The sequence below is a fragment of the Podarcis raffonei genome, chromosome 10, assembly GCF_027172205.1.
Source record: "Podarcis raffonei isolate rPodRaf1 chromosome 10, rPodRaf1.pri, whole genome shotgun sequence".
Lineage (NCBI taxonomy): Eukaryota > Metazoa > Chordata > Lepidosauria > Squamata > Lacertidae > Podarcis > Podarcis raffonei.
In genome coordinates this window covers 68230983-68247421 of record NC_070611.1, presented here as the reverse complement: position 1 = coordinate 68247421, position 16439 = coordinate 68230983, and the positions used below count along the sequence as shown (strand labels likewise).

At 48.3% G+C, this 16439-nt stretch overlaps 1 protein-coding gene and 1 long non-coding RNA gene across 9 annotated transcripts in view; one reads left to right on the top strand and one right to left on the bottom strand.

Moving 5' to 3' along the window:
• The window catches only part of LOC128422761 (uncharacterized), a 217364-nt gene that overhangs the window by 26686 nt on the left and 174239 nt on the right, over nt 1-16439 (bottom strand). The window lies entirely within an intron of this gene.
• Nucleotides 1-16439, top strand: part of PFKFB3 (6-phosphofructo-2-kinase/fructose-2,6-biphosphatase 3) — a 68775-nt gene that overhangs the window by 5203 nt on the left and 47133 nt on the right. Inside the window, exon 1 of one of the 4 annotated variants that reach the window (XM_053407183.1) lies at nt 9687-9773. The exons of 1 other annotated variant lie outside the window; for it this stretch is intronic. The gene's annotated coding sequence lies outside the window, so the exon portion shown is untranslated. Of the gene's footprint in view, nt 1-9686; nt 9774-16439 lie in introns of those variants that run through there. 2 more of the 4 variants (XM_053407184.1, XM_053407185.1) reach the window with 2 other exon arrangements.

Here is a 16439-nt window from a genome sequence, read left to right as displayed (position 1 = left end):
GTTAAAAGCTCTGAGAACGTCAAGAAGAAAAGTCACTTGATCCAGGGACAGTCCACAGATATACAATCATACCTCGGGTTACAGACGCTTCAGGTTGCGTGTTTTCGGGTTACGGACGCACCGAAAGCCGGAAGTACCGGAACAGGTTACTTCCAGGTTTCAGTGCTCGTGCATGCACAGATGCACTAAATCGTGCTTTGTGCATGCGCAGAAGCGCCGAATTGCAACCCGTGCATGCACAGATGCGGCACTGCGGGGTGCAAACGTGCCACGGATCACGTTCGCAACCCGAGGGTCCACTGTAATGGCCTCTTTTTCCCAGTGGTGACACATGGACCATTCATAACATAAGAACAACCTTCACAACTGTGAGCAGGCCAGTGGGACGGGGTAAGCAAAGACAAGCGACAACAATGAATTGTAACGTCGCCCACTGCTCCTGTTTGGGCTGCACAGAGAAAGCAATTTGGTGCCAGAAATTCATCCCAATTGTACAGATAAAAATATAACTGATATGTATTAGTGTGTGAAAACAGTCAAGATCGAAAGATCCCCAGGGAAGCACCTCCAGAGGGTGGAGATGTGAGACCCCAGGCATCTTCACTTGGTTGCAAGTGGCCGATAGTCAGGTGGTTTAGTGGAGAATTCTGCATGGCCGCGGGTTGGACTAGATGACCCTCGGGTCCCTTCCAACGCTACAGTTCTATGATTCATCCTTCACCTGCTGGCCAACATAAAGGTAAAGGGTAAAGGGACCCCTGACCATTAGGTCCAGTCGTGACCGACTCTGGGGTGGCGGCGCTCATCTTGCTTTATTGGCCAAGGGAGCCGGCGTACAGCTTCTGGGTCATGTGGCCAGCAGGACTAAGCCGCTTCTGGCGAGCCAGAGCAGCGCACGGAAACTCCGTTTACGTTCCCGCTGAAATGGTACCTATTTATCTACTTGTACTGGTGTGCTTTCGAATTGCTAGGTTGGCAGGAGCAGGGACTGAGCAACGGGAGCTCACCCCATTGCGGGGATTCGAACCGTCGACCTTCTGATTGGCAAGCCCTAGGCGCCACCCGCGTCCCTGCCTGCCAACTTACTTACAGCCAATTTGATGGAGGGGGGTTGACTCTGCCTGTCTTCGGCCATGGCTGTCAACGTTTCCCTTTTTTAAAGGGAAATCCCCTTATTCCAAATAGGATTCCTCGCAAGAAAAGGGGAAAGTTGACAGCTATGGTCTTTGGCTCTGCCCCAACCTACTGCTGGTCTCCCTGCTTTCCCCCCTACCAATTCCAGAGGGTACCAGCCATCGCTTAGCATAGCATCTTATTTTCCTGTATCAGTTGCTGGACCATACATGGGGAACCTTTGAGCCTCCAGACATTGCTGAACCACGGCTCCCATCAGCCCCGGCCATTGACTGTTAAATAGTGGGTAGACATAGCAGACGACGCAGCAATTTCTCCAAAGCGGCTCTTTATTTGTAAGCTGGAACAGAACTGAATTGAAGGGTTGAGCTAGCCTGCTTATATAGAGCTCAAGTACAACGTAACTGTAACAACTTTCTGTAACTATCCAATCACTGAACGTCACTTTCGATCCCTTATTTGCATATGTGGACCTGAACTATCTACAGTATCCCCCTGCTGGCCCAGGGTGAGAACTTCAGTACATAACATTGACCATGCCTGGCAGGTTGATGGGAGTTGTAGTTCAGCAACACCTGAAGGCCAAAGGTTCCCCATTCAGGACCGAAAGGGCCCTGCTTTTTCCCTTGACTTTGGAGAGCTGCTTTGCTTAGACAATGTGCACAAAAGAAGCTAATTCTCTTTTTCTTTTTATTTCCCCTCCTCTTCCACCTTTGAGTGCAATCGCCAGCTATTAATGGAACTTGCTTTTATCTAAATCTAGCCATGCATCTGATGACTCAGGATGCCCGGATTTCCCATTTCTGGACAGGATCCAGTCATGTTGACGGGAAAATCACACTGCTTTAAGAGGAAGCTGGTGTAGCTTCCCATGTGCCTTGTTCTTGTAGAGACTCACTCAGTCACTCGCGTGTTCACATGCATTTTCAGCAGAAACATATAAAGTGATTTGCTCGTGATTGTCAACATTTTGCAGAGTGCCGTCCACTCTCCAAAATTAAAATTAACATGTACTGTCTCCTTCTGATTACACCCTTGCTGACCCTCCTGCACGCATGTTGTTGATGATGATGATTATTTATACCCATCTGGCTGGGTTTCCCCAGTCACTCTGGGCGGCTCCCAACAGAATAATAAAAGAACACGATAAAACATTAAACATTTAAAATTCCTTAAACAGGGCTGCCTTCAGATGTCTTCTAAAAGTCAGATAGTTATTTATCTCCTTGACATCTGATGGGAGGGCGTTCCACAGGGCAGGTGCCACTACCGAGAAGGCCCTCTGCCTGGTTCCCTGTAACCTCACTTCTCGCAGTGAGGGAACCGCCAGAAGGCCCTCGGAGCGGGACCTCATTGTCCGGGCTGAACGATGGGACTGGAGATGCTCCTTCAGGTATACTGGACCAAGGCCATTTAGGGCTTTCAAGGTCAGCACCAACACTTTGAAATGTGCTCGGAAACGTACTGGGAGCCAATGTAGGTCTTTCAGGACCAGTGTTATGTGGTCTTGGTGGCCACTCCCAGTCACCAGTCTAGCTGCCGCATTCTGGATAGCATTGACTAGTCTGATCCTAACCATTCCTCCCCAAACTGCCCACTGTACATATGCTGCCTGGAAACCAGTAAGACCAGGGGTAAGCAACCCTAGGCCCATGGGCCACAAGCAGTCCATGGGGGTCGTTTAACCAGCCTACGAGCCGCCCCTGAACTGAGCCGCCCGCTCAGTGAGTCCCCGCGCGCTTCGCTAAACCGGCACGGCATGGGGACTCGCTTCTGCGGTGCCGGAAATCGCGGGCGTGCTCTCTCACAATGCGGTCCATGGAAGGATCTCCGCTGGAGTGAACAGGCCCAGGTGAGGTAAACCTTGCCGACTCCTGAGTAAGACTGTGTTTTATTTAGAGTGAAAACTGGAGGTGGCTCCTGGAAATAACCATGCAAAGTGGAAAATCACAGCAGTGCACATGGAGCATCTCTGCCCCAGGTCTTGAGGAGCTGTTTCTCAATCTGTATCAGCGCTGGCCCTATCATTAGGCTGCCCTAGGCTGCTAGCTATTGGGTGTGCCAAAGGGGCATCAAATCATTAGTTACTAGCTGTATTGTTAGTGTGTGTGTGTGTGTATGTTGTTGTTGTTTAGTCATTTAGTCGTGTCCGACTCTTCGTGACTCCATGGACCAGAGCATGCCAGGCACTCCTGTCTTCATATATATATAACCTTGCCAACAACGGTCCGTATAGTAAAAGCTATGGTTTTCCCAGTAGTGATGTATGGAAGTGAGAGCTGGACCATAAAGAAGGCTGATCGCCGAAGAATTGATGCTTTTGAATTATGGACTGCAAGAAGATCAAACCTATCCATTCTGAAGGAAGGAGTGCTCACGGGAAGGACAGATCCTGAAGCTGAGGCTCCAATACTTTGGCCACCTCATGAGAAGAGAAGACTCCCTGGAAAAGACCCTGATGTTGGGAAAGATTGAGGGCACAAGGAGAAGGGGACGACAGAGGACGAGATGGTTGGACAGTGTTCTCAAAGCTACAAACATGAGTCTGACCAAACTGTGGGAGGCAGTGGCAGACAGGAGTGTCTGGCGTGCTCTGGCCCAGGGGGTCATGAAGAATTGGACACAAATAAACAACAACAACCACACACACATATTCCCAGGGAGTCTTAAACAGCTTGGCCAGCCTTGTGCGCCTTGACTTGGGGAGGGAGAACACCATGTCGTTGTTCCACCTCTGGCGGCAAAATGTATTGGGCCAGCTCCAGCTGGAGCAGCTTAGATCCATTTCACCCAGGCAGGTTGTGCCTGATGACCCTCTCACAGTTCAAAACCCAGCGGCTTTCTCTCTCTCACACCTTTCGGCCTCCTTCACAGCAGCAAGCAAGTTATGGGCTCCAGCACTGGAATTTTGCAATTGCTCTGTTAAAAGCAGCGCCCTGGTTCTAAGTTTTCTGAATCCCCTGTCCCAAATGCCCCATTTGCAAGTCCTCTCTTTGTCCCTGTTTGTGAGGTGTGTCTGTCTCCTCCATTGCTAGCATTCAGCAAGACTTTTATTTTTTTCTTTTAATCCTGCTCAGTTGGGTATCTGTTGACTGAAAGATACCATTCTTGACTACCTTGAAATTTATTAGCTGTGAGAGTGCGGGATTGTTATTTCTGTTTTTAGATGTTTTGAACGCGTTTCAGTTTTATTGCTTGGTTGCTGGCATCTCCTTCTGGCATAAGGGCAGTATATAAATTTAATAAACTTTAAATGAGTAAATTTTGATCCGATAGTGCAGCTGTTTTACTTTTGTGTCCTCTGCTCTGTGGACTCGTTTCAAGGGATTGCCTGCTTTGTTTGTTATACTTGTTTATTTCCATAGGTCTAAAATGCTTAACGAAAAGGCGATGCAGTAGTCCTAAACAATTGGTGGTACCTGCAACTCGAGTTGCCATTCTTATGGGCTTCTGTTACCTGCCTTACGGATTATGCGCTCAAAACACAGAATAGTTACTTTTTAAATGGGGGGGGTGCTGCTTTGATGAGAAGGTGGGATATTATCCCCTCCAACATTTCTCCTATGAAAATAGGAACGTCCTATGGAAAAGTCCTTGGGGTGTGGGTGGCGCTGTGGGTTAAACCACAGAGCCTAAGGCTTGCCGATCAGAAGGTTGGTGGTTCGAATCCCCACGATGGGGTGAGCTCCCGTTGCTTGGTCCCTGCTCCTGCCAACCTAGCAGTTTGAAAGCATGTCAAGTGCAAGTAGATGAATAGGTACCACTCTGGCAGGAAGGTAAACGGCATTTCCGTGCATTGCTCTGGTTCGCCAGAAGCGGCTTAGTCATGCTGGCCACATGACCCGGAAGCTGTACGCTGGCTCCCTCAGCCAATAAAACGAGATGAGTGTTGCAACCCCAGAGTCGTCCACCACTGGACTTAACAGTCAGGGGTCCCTTTACCTTTACCTTTTATGGAACAGTAGGACATTCGGAGATCAAATCAGAAACCGGGACGGCTGTAAATCCGGGACTGTCCCTGGAAAATAGGAACACTTGGGAGGGTCTGGGATATCGATGCAACAAAGCAAATTCTTATTCCTGGGACTTGGAGCAGGGTGTTCTGCTTCTAAGAAACCTTTGGCTTCAACAACAGTTCCCTTGCCAGAAATGTGTTTATGAAACTGCAGATACCTTGAGACAGGAGGAGGTGTGTGTTTATATGCTTTTGTGTGTGTTTCTGTGTGTATCTATTTTTGCATTTGGCAGGGCCGTGGCACGAAGAGGTTGGCATCCTATCCCTGGGAACATTCTCCCTGCTGCCTTCGCTGGAGGAGGAGAGAGAGTACAGTCCCTTTTGCTAGGGAGGTATAAACAGCTGAGCTTATTGGAGAGCGCAGCTGGCACGACTGCTATCTCAGCAGCCGGGGTGGTTGTGCACGCTCCTTCCACGTGTCCAGGAGCAGGAAGTCTACGTCTTCCTCTCTCTGCACTGCCTGAACTTTCTGTAACTGAGCTCCCGCAGCAAGGCTTGGGCATGTGAAAGAGGCATGCGTGCGCATTGTTGCCTGCAGCCCTGTTCACATGCTATCTCCATGCAGTAGCCGTTTCCAAGAAGCCTGGGGAACAGGCAAGCCCGATAAACAAGCAGCCCCCGAGTCCACTCCCCGGTGTTTTTCTGCTCTGCATTTCACCGAGAGCCGAGAGCAAACATATTTTTCAAGCCTCCCCCACCCCCGCTTCAAGCTGAGACAATTACACAACATTGCAGAACATCCAGGGAAGTACCTTTTGAGTACCTTTAACTGGTTGGAGGTTTTTTGTTGGGGTGGAAAGAGTTGGCATGCAGTAAATATTTTTCATAAATACGCTTGGGGTGGTTTCCTAGAAAAGCGGGTTGAGAACTAGCTGTTTTGTTTTGATTTTGCAGGCTTTGCAACATGCTTGTGGTTAACAGATGCATAAGAAAGGAACGCTATCCTTCTGGATCAGGCCAGTGGCCTTATTTTCAAGGGACAGTCCTGGATTTACAGAAGCCGTCCCGGTTTCTGATTTGATCCCGGAATGTCCCACTTTTCCTTAGGACATCTCATTTTCATCGGAGAAATGTTGGAGGGCATGGAGTTATGCAAACCTTGAGCCAAGGATATACAGTGGTACCTCTGGTTGCGAACGGGATCCGTTCTGGAGGCCTGTTAGCAACATGAGAAGCCCGCAACCTGAAGCGCCGTAACTGTGCAGGTGCGTGGTGCGATTTGGCGCTTGTGCGCATGTGTGAAGCGCGATTTAGCGTTTCTGCGCATGCACGAGTGGCGAAACCCAGAAGTAACCTTTCCGGTACTTCCGCGTTGCCGTGGGACACAACCTGAAAAAACGTAACATGAAGCAAACGTAACATGAGGTATGACTGTAAGTAACTATACAGTGGTACCTCGGGTTACAGATGCTTCAGGTTACATATGCTTCAGGTTACAGACTCTGCTAACCCAGAAATAGTACCTTGAGTTAAGAACTTTGCTTCAGGATGAGAACAGAAATTGCATGGCGGCAGCAGGAGGCCCCATTAGCTAAAGTGGTACCTCAGGTTAAGAACAGTTTCAGGTTAAGAACGGACCTCCGGAACGACTCAATTTCTTAACCTGAGGTACCACTGTACAACCTTTAGAAGACACCTGAAGGCAGCCCTGTATAGAGAAGTTGCTTAATGTTTTTATATATGATGGAAGCCACCCAGAGTAGCTGGGGCAGCCCAGTCAGATGGATGGGGTAGTAGTAGTAAGGAACAGGACGTCTCTATTTTCATCAGGGAAATGTTGGAGGGTATGATCTAGTCTAGCACCCTGTTCTCACAGTGGCCAACCAGATGCCTCAATGGGAAACCTGTAAGCAGGATTCAAGCGCAAGAGCAACTCTCCCCTTCTGGGGTTTGCAGCAACTGGTATTCAGGAGCACTACTGTCTCCAACTGGGGAAGGGGACCATAGCCATCATGGCGGGCAGCCATTGATAGTCTTCTTCTCCATGAATATGGCTAATCCTCTTTGAGTGCCGTCATTGTGCCCATCACGAAGTTCCATAGTTTAACTATGCGCTGCGTGAAGAAGGACTTTCTTGGCTCTGTCTCCAATCTTCCTGCATTCAGCTCTGTTGGATGCCCACAAGTAATAATAATAATAATAATAATAATAATAATAATAATTTATACCCCATCCATTAAAAATATATAATTTTTAATTACATTTTTCTAATTCACATTTCAAAATATTCATTTAGACAACCTGAAACCAATGACTTCCCTTCTTCTCTTTCCTTTTTTTAAAATATATTTTTATTGGAATTTTATTTACAACATAACACAACCCCCACCCCCCAATACACAAATCCACCCTCATTAAACGTGAACATAACATACATCAGTACAAACAACCAAATAAAAGACTTCCTTTATCCTGTATCTGGCCTCCTTATTTACTTCTTATAAACTCCTTTATGAATAATTATTAAGATTTTTCTAATTATAACTTAAATATCCACAAAGTCTCCTGCAGACATTAATCAAAACAAGTCCAGGTATGTGTTTTAGGGGACTGGTTTGTGAAGCATTCTCTACATTTTCCCCATGCTTTTTGAAACTCTTGTCTAGTGTGATCTCTAATTGCCTCTGTTACTCTAGCCAGTTCAATATACTTTTTAACAGTTTGTCTTGCCATTCCTTTTTTGTTGGCACAGTTTCTTTTTTCCAGTTTTTAGCAATTAGGATCCTTTGCCGCTCCCTTCGTCTCTTTCCGCGGTTCATTTTGCATACCATATTTCCCTACATATTTTACCTGAACTAAACCATTCAGTATTCCATTGTTGCATCCATCAAAACTTATTTACACTGTTGAATTGATCTAAATGCTGCCGGCGTTTTTAAAGGTACACAGTTTCTACCCATATATTCAGTAAACATTTTCTAGTCTTCTTTAAATGTCCGTTCTTCTTGTTCTCTTATTCTGTATGTTAAATCTGCAAGCTGAGCATATTCCATCAGTTTACGTTGCCATTCCTCTTTGGCCGGAACCTCGCTCGCTTTCCGTTTTTGGGCTAGCAAAATGCTATTGCAAAATTGCAACCGGTATGTCTGGCCTTGCGCTGGTGTTTGTGAGACAGATGTGCTTTAACGTTGAAACCCGCCCGACGAGGATTGGTGATCTTTGGCATTTAGAGGGGACCGGATTCGGTGATGTTGCGAGTCTGGTTTGAAAATTGGACACTGGGCACAGATTGTGCTGTATTTTAATCCAGAGTCTGCGACTTGCATGCTCCAGAAGGAATCAGAGAGGTTTTACAGCTTCCCAGCCAAGCAGGACACTGACTGTGTGTGTAATAGCGAGGTATCGGTTTCTTGGTCAAGCTGAGCAGCCAAGAATTATATAAACCGCCAGGACAGCAATGAGGAAACCTACGCAGCAAGAAAATAGATTAAGCCTTGCAGTCCTATCCCATGTTAGGTCACATTCACACTGTATATTTAAAGCACTGTAATACCACTTTAAGCGGTTTGGGCTTACGCCTCAAAGAATTCTGGGAACTGTAGTTTCTCAAGGGTGCTGAAAATTGTCCCCTCACGCCGCTACAGTTCCCAGAGTGGTTTAACAATAAATTTCTTCATAGAGAACTCTGGGAATTGTAGCTCTGGTATAGGGGGGGTCCTGCTTATAGCTCTCAGCACTTTAACAAACTACAGCTCCCATAATTCTTTGGGGCAAGCCATGACAGTTTAAAGCTGATTTAAATAGTGCTTTAAATCTTAGGATTATAGAGGCAAAAGGTGCTGCGAGGGTCATCTATAGCCCAAATTCCCTGCAATACAGGAATTTATTTATTTATTTGCCTGACTTGGGACTCGAACCCGCAACTTGAGATTAAGAATCACATGCTCCACCAACGGAGCTATCCCAGCTGTATGGTGGCCCTACTTAGGAGTATGCCCTGTTGAACTGCTTTTGAAAAGACTTATCTACAGGGCCACAGATAATTCTCTTATTTGTGTGCACGTGGCTGTAAAATTGCAGGTACGCGATTGCCTTTCACTGCGGACAGTTGTGCCCTGACTAATACCAAGCTTGAGTGTAAGGTAAAGGGGACCCCTGACCATTGGGTCCAGTCGTGACCGACTCGGGTTGTGGTGCTCATCTCACTTTACTGGCCAAGGGAGCACAGCTTCCGGGTCATGACTAAGCCGCTTCTGGCGAACCAGAGCAGCGCACAGAAACGCCGTTTACCTTCCTGCTGGAGCGGTACCTATTTATCTACTTACACTTTGACGTGCTTTCGAACTGCTAGGTTGGCAGGAGCAGGGACCGAGCAATGGGAGCTCACCCCGTCGTGGGGATTCGAACCGCCGACCTTCTGATCAGCAAGTCCTAGGCTCTGTGGTTTAACCCACAGCGCCACCCGCATCCGAAGCTTGAGTGTAGTTTGCCGCAAAACCACAGCTGAGTCACTCTGTGGCATCACCCACGTCAACTGTCTTTTGCAAGGATGGCTTGGGTAGTTGCCACGGTAACGCGGAAGCCTTATGACTTCACCGGATGAGTCAGACCCAAAGAGAAGAAGGCTGTTGGGGGTGATTTAACCGACGGCGAGGCAATCCATGGGTCCGTAAGGGAAGCCGGGGTGAGTTCCTGATAAAAGTCTGCGCGTGCTGAGGGCCGAATGTAGCCGCTTGCTTTCAGACAGAGGTGAGGAACCTGCGGCTGGGTGGCCTCGGACTCCGACTCCCATCATCCCTGAGCGCTGATGGGAGTTGGAGTCCGCCAACACCTAGAGGTTCTTGATTTCAAACATGCATGGAGCACCTGGGGCCCTCCAGATGTTACCGGACTCCAGCTCCAATTATCCAGAGCTGGCGTGGCATGGCGGTTAGAGAGTCGTACTAGGAGGACCCCGGAGACCAGGGTTCGAATCCCTACTCAGCCATGAACCTACCTCACAGGGTTGTGGTGGGGATTAAATGAGATGGGGGAGTGGTGAGCCATGTATGCCAACTTGGAGGAAAAGGCAGTGTTATATAAATGCCATAGGTAAAGGTAAAGGGACCCCTGACCATTAGGTCCAGTTGTGACCGACTCTGGGGTTGCAGCACTCATCTCGCTTTATTGGCCAAGGGAGCCGGCGTACAGCTTCTGGGTCATGTGGCCAGCATGACTAAGCCGCTTCTGGCAAACCAGAGCAGCGCACGGAAATGCTGTTTAGCTTCCCGCTGGAGTGGTACCTATTTATCTACTTGCACTTTGACGTGCTTTCGAACTGCAAGGTGGGCAGGAGCAGGGACCGAGCAATGGGAGCTCACCCCGTCGCAGGGATTCGAACCGCCGACCTACTGATCGGCAAGCCCAAGAGGCTCTGTGGTTTAACCCACAGCGCCACCTGTGTCCCATAAATGCCATGAATAATAGCAATAATGATGATATTGATCCCTGATCGTTGGCCACGCTGGCTGGGGCTGATGGGAGTCGCGTAGCCTCGTGGGGAAGGCACAGGTTTGCCACCCCTGATATGAGGCTTAGGTTGATTAAAACCTGAGGCCAGGTGCGTTCAAAAGATGAAACAGGTTCAAAAAACATGTGGCTCAAGTTCTGTCATGGTACAGCTTCTGGGGTTTCGAACACTGGACGTGTGAGCAAGGATTATGGTTAAAAAAGACCTGTTGCCCCCCCCCCGATGCAACTCAGTTAGATGGGTAGCATAATAATAATAATATATAATATAATATATAATATATTGGACCCCCACCTTCCATCAGCCTAGACATTTCTTATTTTCACAACAATTCCTTTAACTGAATACTTCCAATTGGAGTGAAAATGCTGTATTGGTGGACTACAACTCCCATCATCACTAACTCTGGACCATGCCAACTCAGTCCAACGGGATTTGGAGTCTACCATTATCTACAGGGCCACAGGTTTCCTCTCACCTGATTTAAAGGCACAGGATGCCCCCCAAAAGCCTCAATGGGGCTTTGTCTGCCTGCATTGGAAAGGCTGTGGCTGCAGCTGCCATTTCCTTCCAAATGTTTGTCCACAAATCAGGCCTGTAAAAAAAGCATGGGAGGGGAATGCAAACAACAACAATAACACTGGCTCAGCTACTTGGAAAACGGCACCGTTTGCCTGCTCTGCAAAAAAATATGAGCGATCAAAGTGTGACAGTTGTGGGAAGAAGGGCTGTTTGTGGAGGCACCCCTGGAATAAGGTCAATAAGGAAGCTGTCTTATGCAAAGTCAGACCACTGCAATCATACCTCATGTTACGTTTGCTTCATGTTACGCTTTTTCAGGTTGTGTTCTGCAGCGACCCGGAGTACAGTGGTACCTCGGGTTAAGTACTTAATTCGTTTTGGAGGTCCGTTCTTAACTTGAAGCACCACTTTAGCTAATGGGGCCTCCCGCTGCTGCCGTGCCGCTGGAGCACGATTTCTGTTCTCATCCTGAAGCAAAGTTCTTAACCTGAGGTATTATTTCTGGGTTAGCGGAGTCTGTAACCTGAAGTGTATGTAACCCGAGGTACCACTGTACCGGAAAGGGTTACTTCCGGGTTTCGCCACTCGCGCATGCGCAGTAGTGCTTAATCGTGCTTCGTGCATGTGCACAAGCGCCAAATTGCGCCGCGCACCTGCACAGATACGGCGCTTCAGGTTGCAGGCTTTTCATGTTGCAAACGGGCCTCCAAAATGGATCCTGTTCTCAGCCAGAGGTACCACTGTGTTCCGTACTGTGTATATTGGCAGGCAGCAGTTTCAGAGAGGGAGTCTTTCGGAGCCACGTTTGCAAAGCTAAGCAGGGTCCGATATGGTTTCAAACTGGATGGGGGACTACTTGTTAAGAGTCCTGCCTCGCAGGGGGTTGGACTAGATGACCCTCGGGTGTCCCTTCCAACTCTACAGTGCTACGATTCTAGGCTGGGAATTGACCCAGGGACCTTCTGCATGCAAAACACATTCTCTGCTGCTGAGCTGCAGCTTGTTTCTCCAATGGGACTCTGAGGAAATATACTTTATTTCAGTGCAATGAACACCTGATGTTCAGGTGGGAAGTTTGGCGTGCTAATTCAGGAGGAGGAGGGGAAGGACCATTCCCTAATGCAGTCTTGCCAAAAATGTGGAAGCCCACCTCCTCGGGTCGTCTTCTGCCTCCCACCCTGGTGGGATGGCTTTCTGTTTCATTGGGATCTTCTCAAAGGCTCTTTCCAGTTTGGTTTTTGTGAACTTGACTTACCGTCAGGCTGAGTCACGTTCGGTTCAACACCACATTACACATTCTTCGTTGGAGGTTTACAAAAGTTTCCTGCTTTTTGTCTTCTCTTTGCAGTGACCGCAGGGAGAGGGTAGTGGCTGTCCCTTTGAAATACCATATTTTTCGCTCTATAAGATGCACCAGACCACAAGACGCACCTAGTTTTTGGAGGAGGAAAACAAGAAAAAAAATATTCTGAATCTCAGAAGCCAGAACAGCAAGAGGGATCGCTGTGCAGTGAAAGCAGCCATCCCTCTTGCTGTTCTGGCTTCTGGGATAGCAGTGCAGCCTGCATTCGCTCCATAGGATGCACACACGTTTCCCCTTACTTTTTAGGAGGGAAAAAGTGAGTCTTATAGAGCAAAAAATACGGTAGTTATAGGTGGACTACGAAAGACTCCCAAGGGAGTTCTATTGCCTTGGAGGCATCCTGGCACTGCACGTCGCAAAATGGTGGGAATGCAAAGTGGCAATGCAGCCTCAATGCCAGAGGTGGATGTGGACCTAATACAGCCATACCTCATATTACGTCCGCTTCATGTTACGTTCTTTCAGGTTACGTCCTGCGGCAACCCAGAAGTACCCGAAAGGGTTACTTCCGGGTTTCGTTGCTCGTGCATGCGCAGATGCGCAAAATGATGTCATGCACAGAACCGGCAAATCGCAACTCGCCGTGCGTAGATGCACTGCTGCGGGTTGCGTTCTTTTCATGTTGCGAATGGGCCTCCGGAACAGATCCCATTCGCAACTAGAGGTACCACTGTACAGCCCTCCAAGACTTTATATCTGGCCCTTGGGATTCTCTCCAGGTCAGCCCGGTCTCTGTCCTGCGGCATCTTTTCCTTGAACTGCTGGTTGGATTGTGTCTTTGGAAGAGGATAATCCCTCTTGTTTGCCAGGGGGGAGGATGGATAAGGGAGGTGTACGGTTGCCACCTGTCCCTTAAAAAAAAGGCTTGTCTTGAAGGAGCGTTTCCACCTCCATCGTTTAGCCTGGACATTGAGGTCCAGCGCCGAGGGCCTTCTGGCGGTTCCCTCACTGCGAGAAGTGAGGTTACAGGGAACCAGGCAGAGGGCCTTCTTGGTGGTGGCGCCTGCCCTGTGGAACGCCCTCCCTTCAGATGTCAAAGAGATAATCAACTACCTGACATACAGAAGACATCTTAAGGCAGCCCTGTTCAGGGAAGTGTGACATCTTAGTGTATTTTTTGTCTTTGTGGAAGCCGCCCAGAGTGACTGGGGAAACCCAGCCAGATGGGCGGGGTACAAATAATAAACTATTATTATTATTATTATTATTATTATTATTATTATTATTATTATTATTACCAGCATGAGTTTGAGCAAACTGCGGGAGGCAGTGGAAGACAGGAGTGCCTGGCGTGCTCTGGTCCATGGGGTCACGAAGAGTCGGACACGACTAAAAGACTAAACAACAACAGCAACAGCAACATCTCCTCCTCCTCTCCAAGCTAAGCATAGTCTACACCGAGTGGCAGTGGCACTCCAGGATTTAAGACAAAAAGCGTCTCCCAACCCTACTAGAGAAGCCAGGGATCAAACCTGGGACCTTGAGTTTGCAAGGCAGGCACTCTGCCATTGAGCTATGGCCCTTTCCAGTTCAGACTTTGCTCCTTGGCCTCTTTGTCTCCTAGAGCCCTCACTGTCTTTTGTAAATGCTTCCGTCAAATGGCCATTTTCCCAACAACATGGCTACTCTTTTCTTCTTTGTGGCACGGGGCTATTCAGGACCACCGAATGTTTGGCGACTCCACTTCCTGGACCCTTTTGAAAAAGAAACCCCGGGCTCCTTCCATCTCTTCTTTCCCCTCCTTCTTGTGGCTGAAAGGGGAGAACAACGTTCGTTTTGTGCAAATTTGAAAGGAAGTTTGGAAGTCAACTGTACTTGGGCTGCTGCGATCCAGGACCCAGGCATTTGTGTCATTCTTCTCTGAATGACTTTCTCACTGGCACAGCTTGCCTTTCTTAGGCCTTTTTGGGGCAAAATCTTTGCCAGCTGACCACTGCAATCTCAACCTCTCCTTCTTAGGTGCGCAGTCAGGAGATGGCTCGATGCATCCAAAAATCTTTGCCGCGGGTAGACAGTTCCCATGTTTGGGAAACTGGTATTCAGTCAGTTCCCAAAGGGCTCACCATTTCTCCTAAAAGAGGACGTTTAAAAATAATAATAATAATAATTTATTTATATCCTGCCCTCCCCAGCCGAAGCTGGGCTCAGAGTGGCTAACTACAGTAAAAATAACAGTTTACATAAAATCACAATCAATTAATTGAAATACATTCTAAAATCAATTCATTCTAAAATCAATTGAGAATCAAATCAATGGCAACCATTGGGCTAGAGTGCTATGAGGATTACAGAAAGTGGGGGTCAGGCTGCGCCTTGGCCAAAGGCCTGGTGGAACAGCTCTGTCTTGCAGGCCCTGCGGGAAGATGTCAATCCCGCAGGGCCTAGTCTCTTGTGACAGAGCGTTCCACCAGATTGGGGCCATAGCCGAAAAAGCCCTGGCTCTGGTTGAGGCCAGCCTAACCTCTCTGTGGCCTGGGACCTCCAAGATGTTTTTGTTTGAAGACTGTAAGGTCCTCTGTGGGACATACCAGGAGAGGCGGTCCCGTAGGTACAAGGGTCCTAGGCCGTATAGGGCTTTAAAGGTCAAAACCAGCACCTTAAACCTGATCCTGTACTCCACCGGGAGCCAGTGCAGCTGGTATAGCACTGGGTGAATGTGATCCCGCGGCGAGGACCCCGTAAGGAGTCTCGCTGCAGCATTCTGCACACGCTGGAGTTTCTGGGTCAGTCTCAAGGGCAGCCCCACGTAGAGTTTGCTTATTTGTGGCCACCTTGTATTTAACAATGGGTTTGGATGCAACAGGTGACCAGGAATTCCATGCAGGTGAGCAAGTGAGTGGGCAGGTGTGGGACGGACAGGTATTGCCACTCCTCCTCTGCTAACTGGCATGGTTTCTGCACTAGCCACAGAGGAGGGAAAGTCTATTCCTCTACGACCCTGGAAACAAATGAACAAACAAACAAACAAATTATTATTTATACCCCACACATCTGGTTGGAAACACAGCATGCTGTCAGAAGTGAGACAGCAGCAACACACCCCTTCTCTGCCATACTCCCTGGTAGAAAATCATTTTGTGTAAATGTAGCATAAGAAATATATTTCCACGCTGGCCGGCTACCATAGAAATGCAGGCCGTGAGCCTCTTTTTCAGGCTAGCGTTTTTCCCCTCAGCTTCATTAGCTACGAGCCCTGAAATTTGGGGTCCCTTCCAAGCACGTTCCAAAGTTTTGCAGTTGTTTTGCAGCAAAAACCCAGCGTACCTCAAACTGAGTAACCGTTACATCAAACCTGGATTCGTAGTTAGCATTCAAAAAAATGCAGCATTGTCCAAATCGCTTCAGACTGGGGCCAAGGTTTGGCAATAGTTTTGTAGCGATTTGCAGAGTCCCAGAAACGGAGTAATTTATACTATTCTCCCCCCCCAAAAAAAACCCTTTGTGGGCTGTTTTTACCAGATGCAGCCACCGCTTCTGAATGGCGATGGCTTGCCCATGGTTACCTGCTCTTTGTAAATCTTTGAGTTTGATAACTGCTAAAGGTATGTATAGCCATGGTTTTCCCAGTAGTGATGTATGGAAGTGAGAGCTGGACCATAAAGAAGGCTGATCGCCGAAGAATTGATGCTTTTGAATTATGGTGCTGGAGGAGACTCTTGAGAGTCCCATGGACTGCAAGAAGATCCAACCTTTCCATTCTGAAGGAAATCAGCCCTGAGTGCTCACTGGAAGGACAGGTCCTGAAGCTGAGGCTCCAATACTTTGGCCACCTCCTGAGAAGAGAAGACTCCCTGGAAAAGACCCTGATGTTGGGAAAGATGGAGGGCACAAGGAGAAGGGGACGACAGAGGTTGAGATGGTGGGACAGTGTTCTCGAAGAGACCAGCATGAGTTTGACCAAACTGCGGGAGGCAGTGGAGGACAGAAGTGCCTGGCGTGCTCTGGTCCGTGGGGTC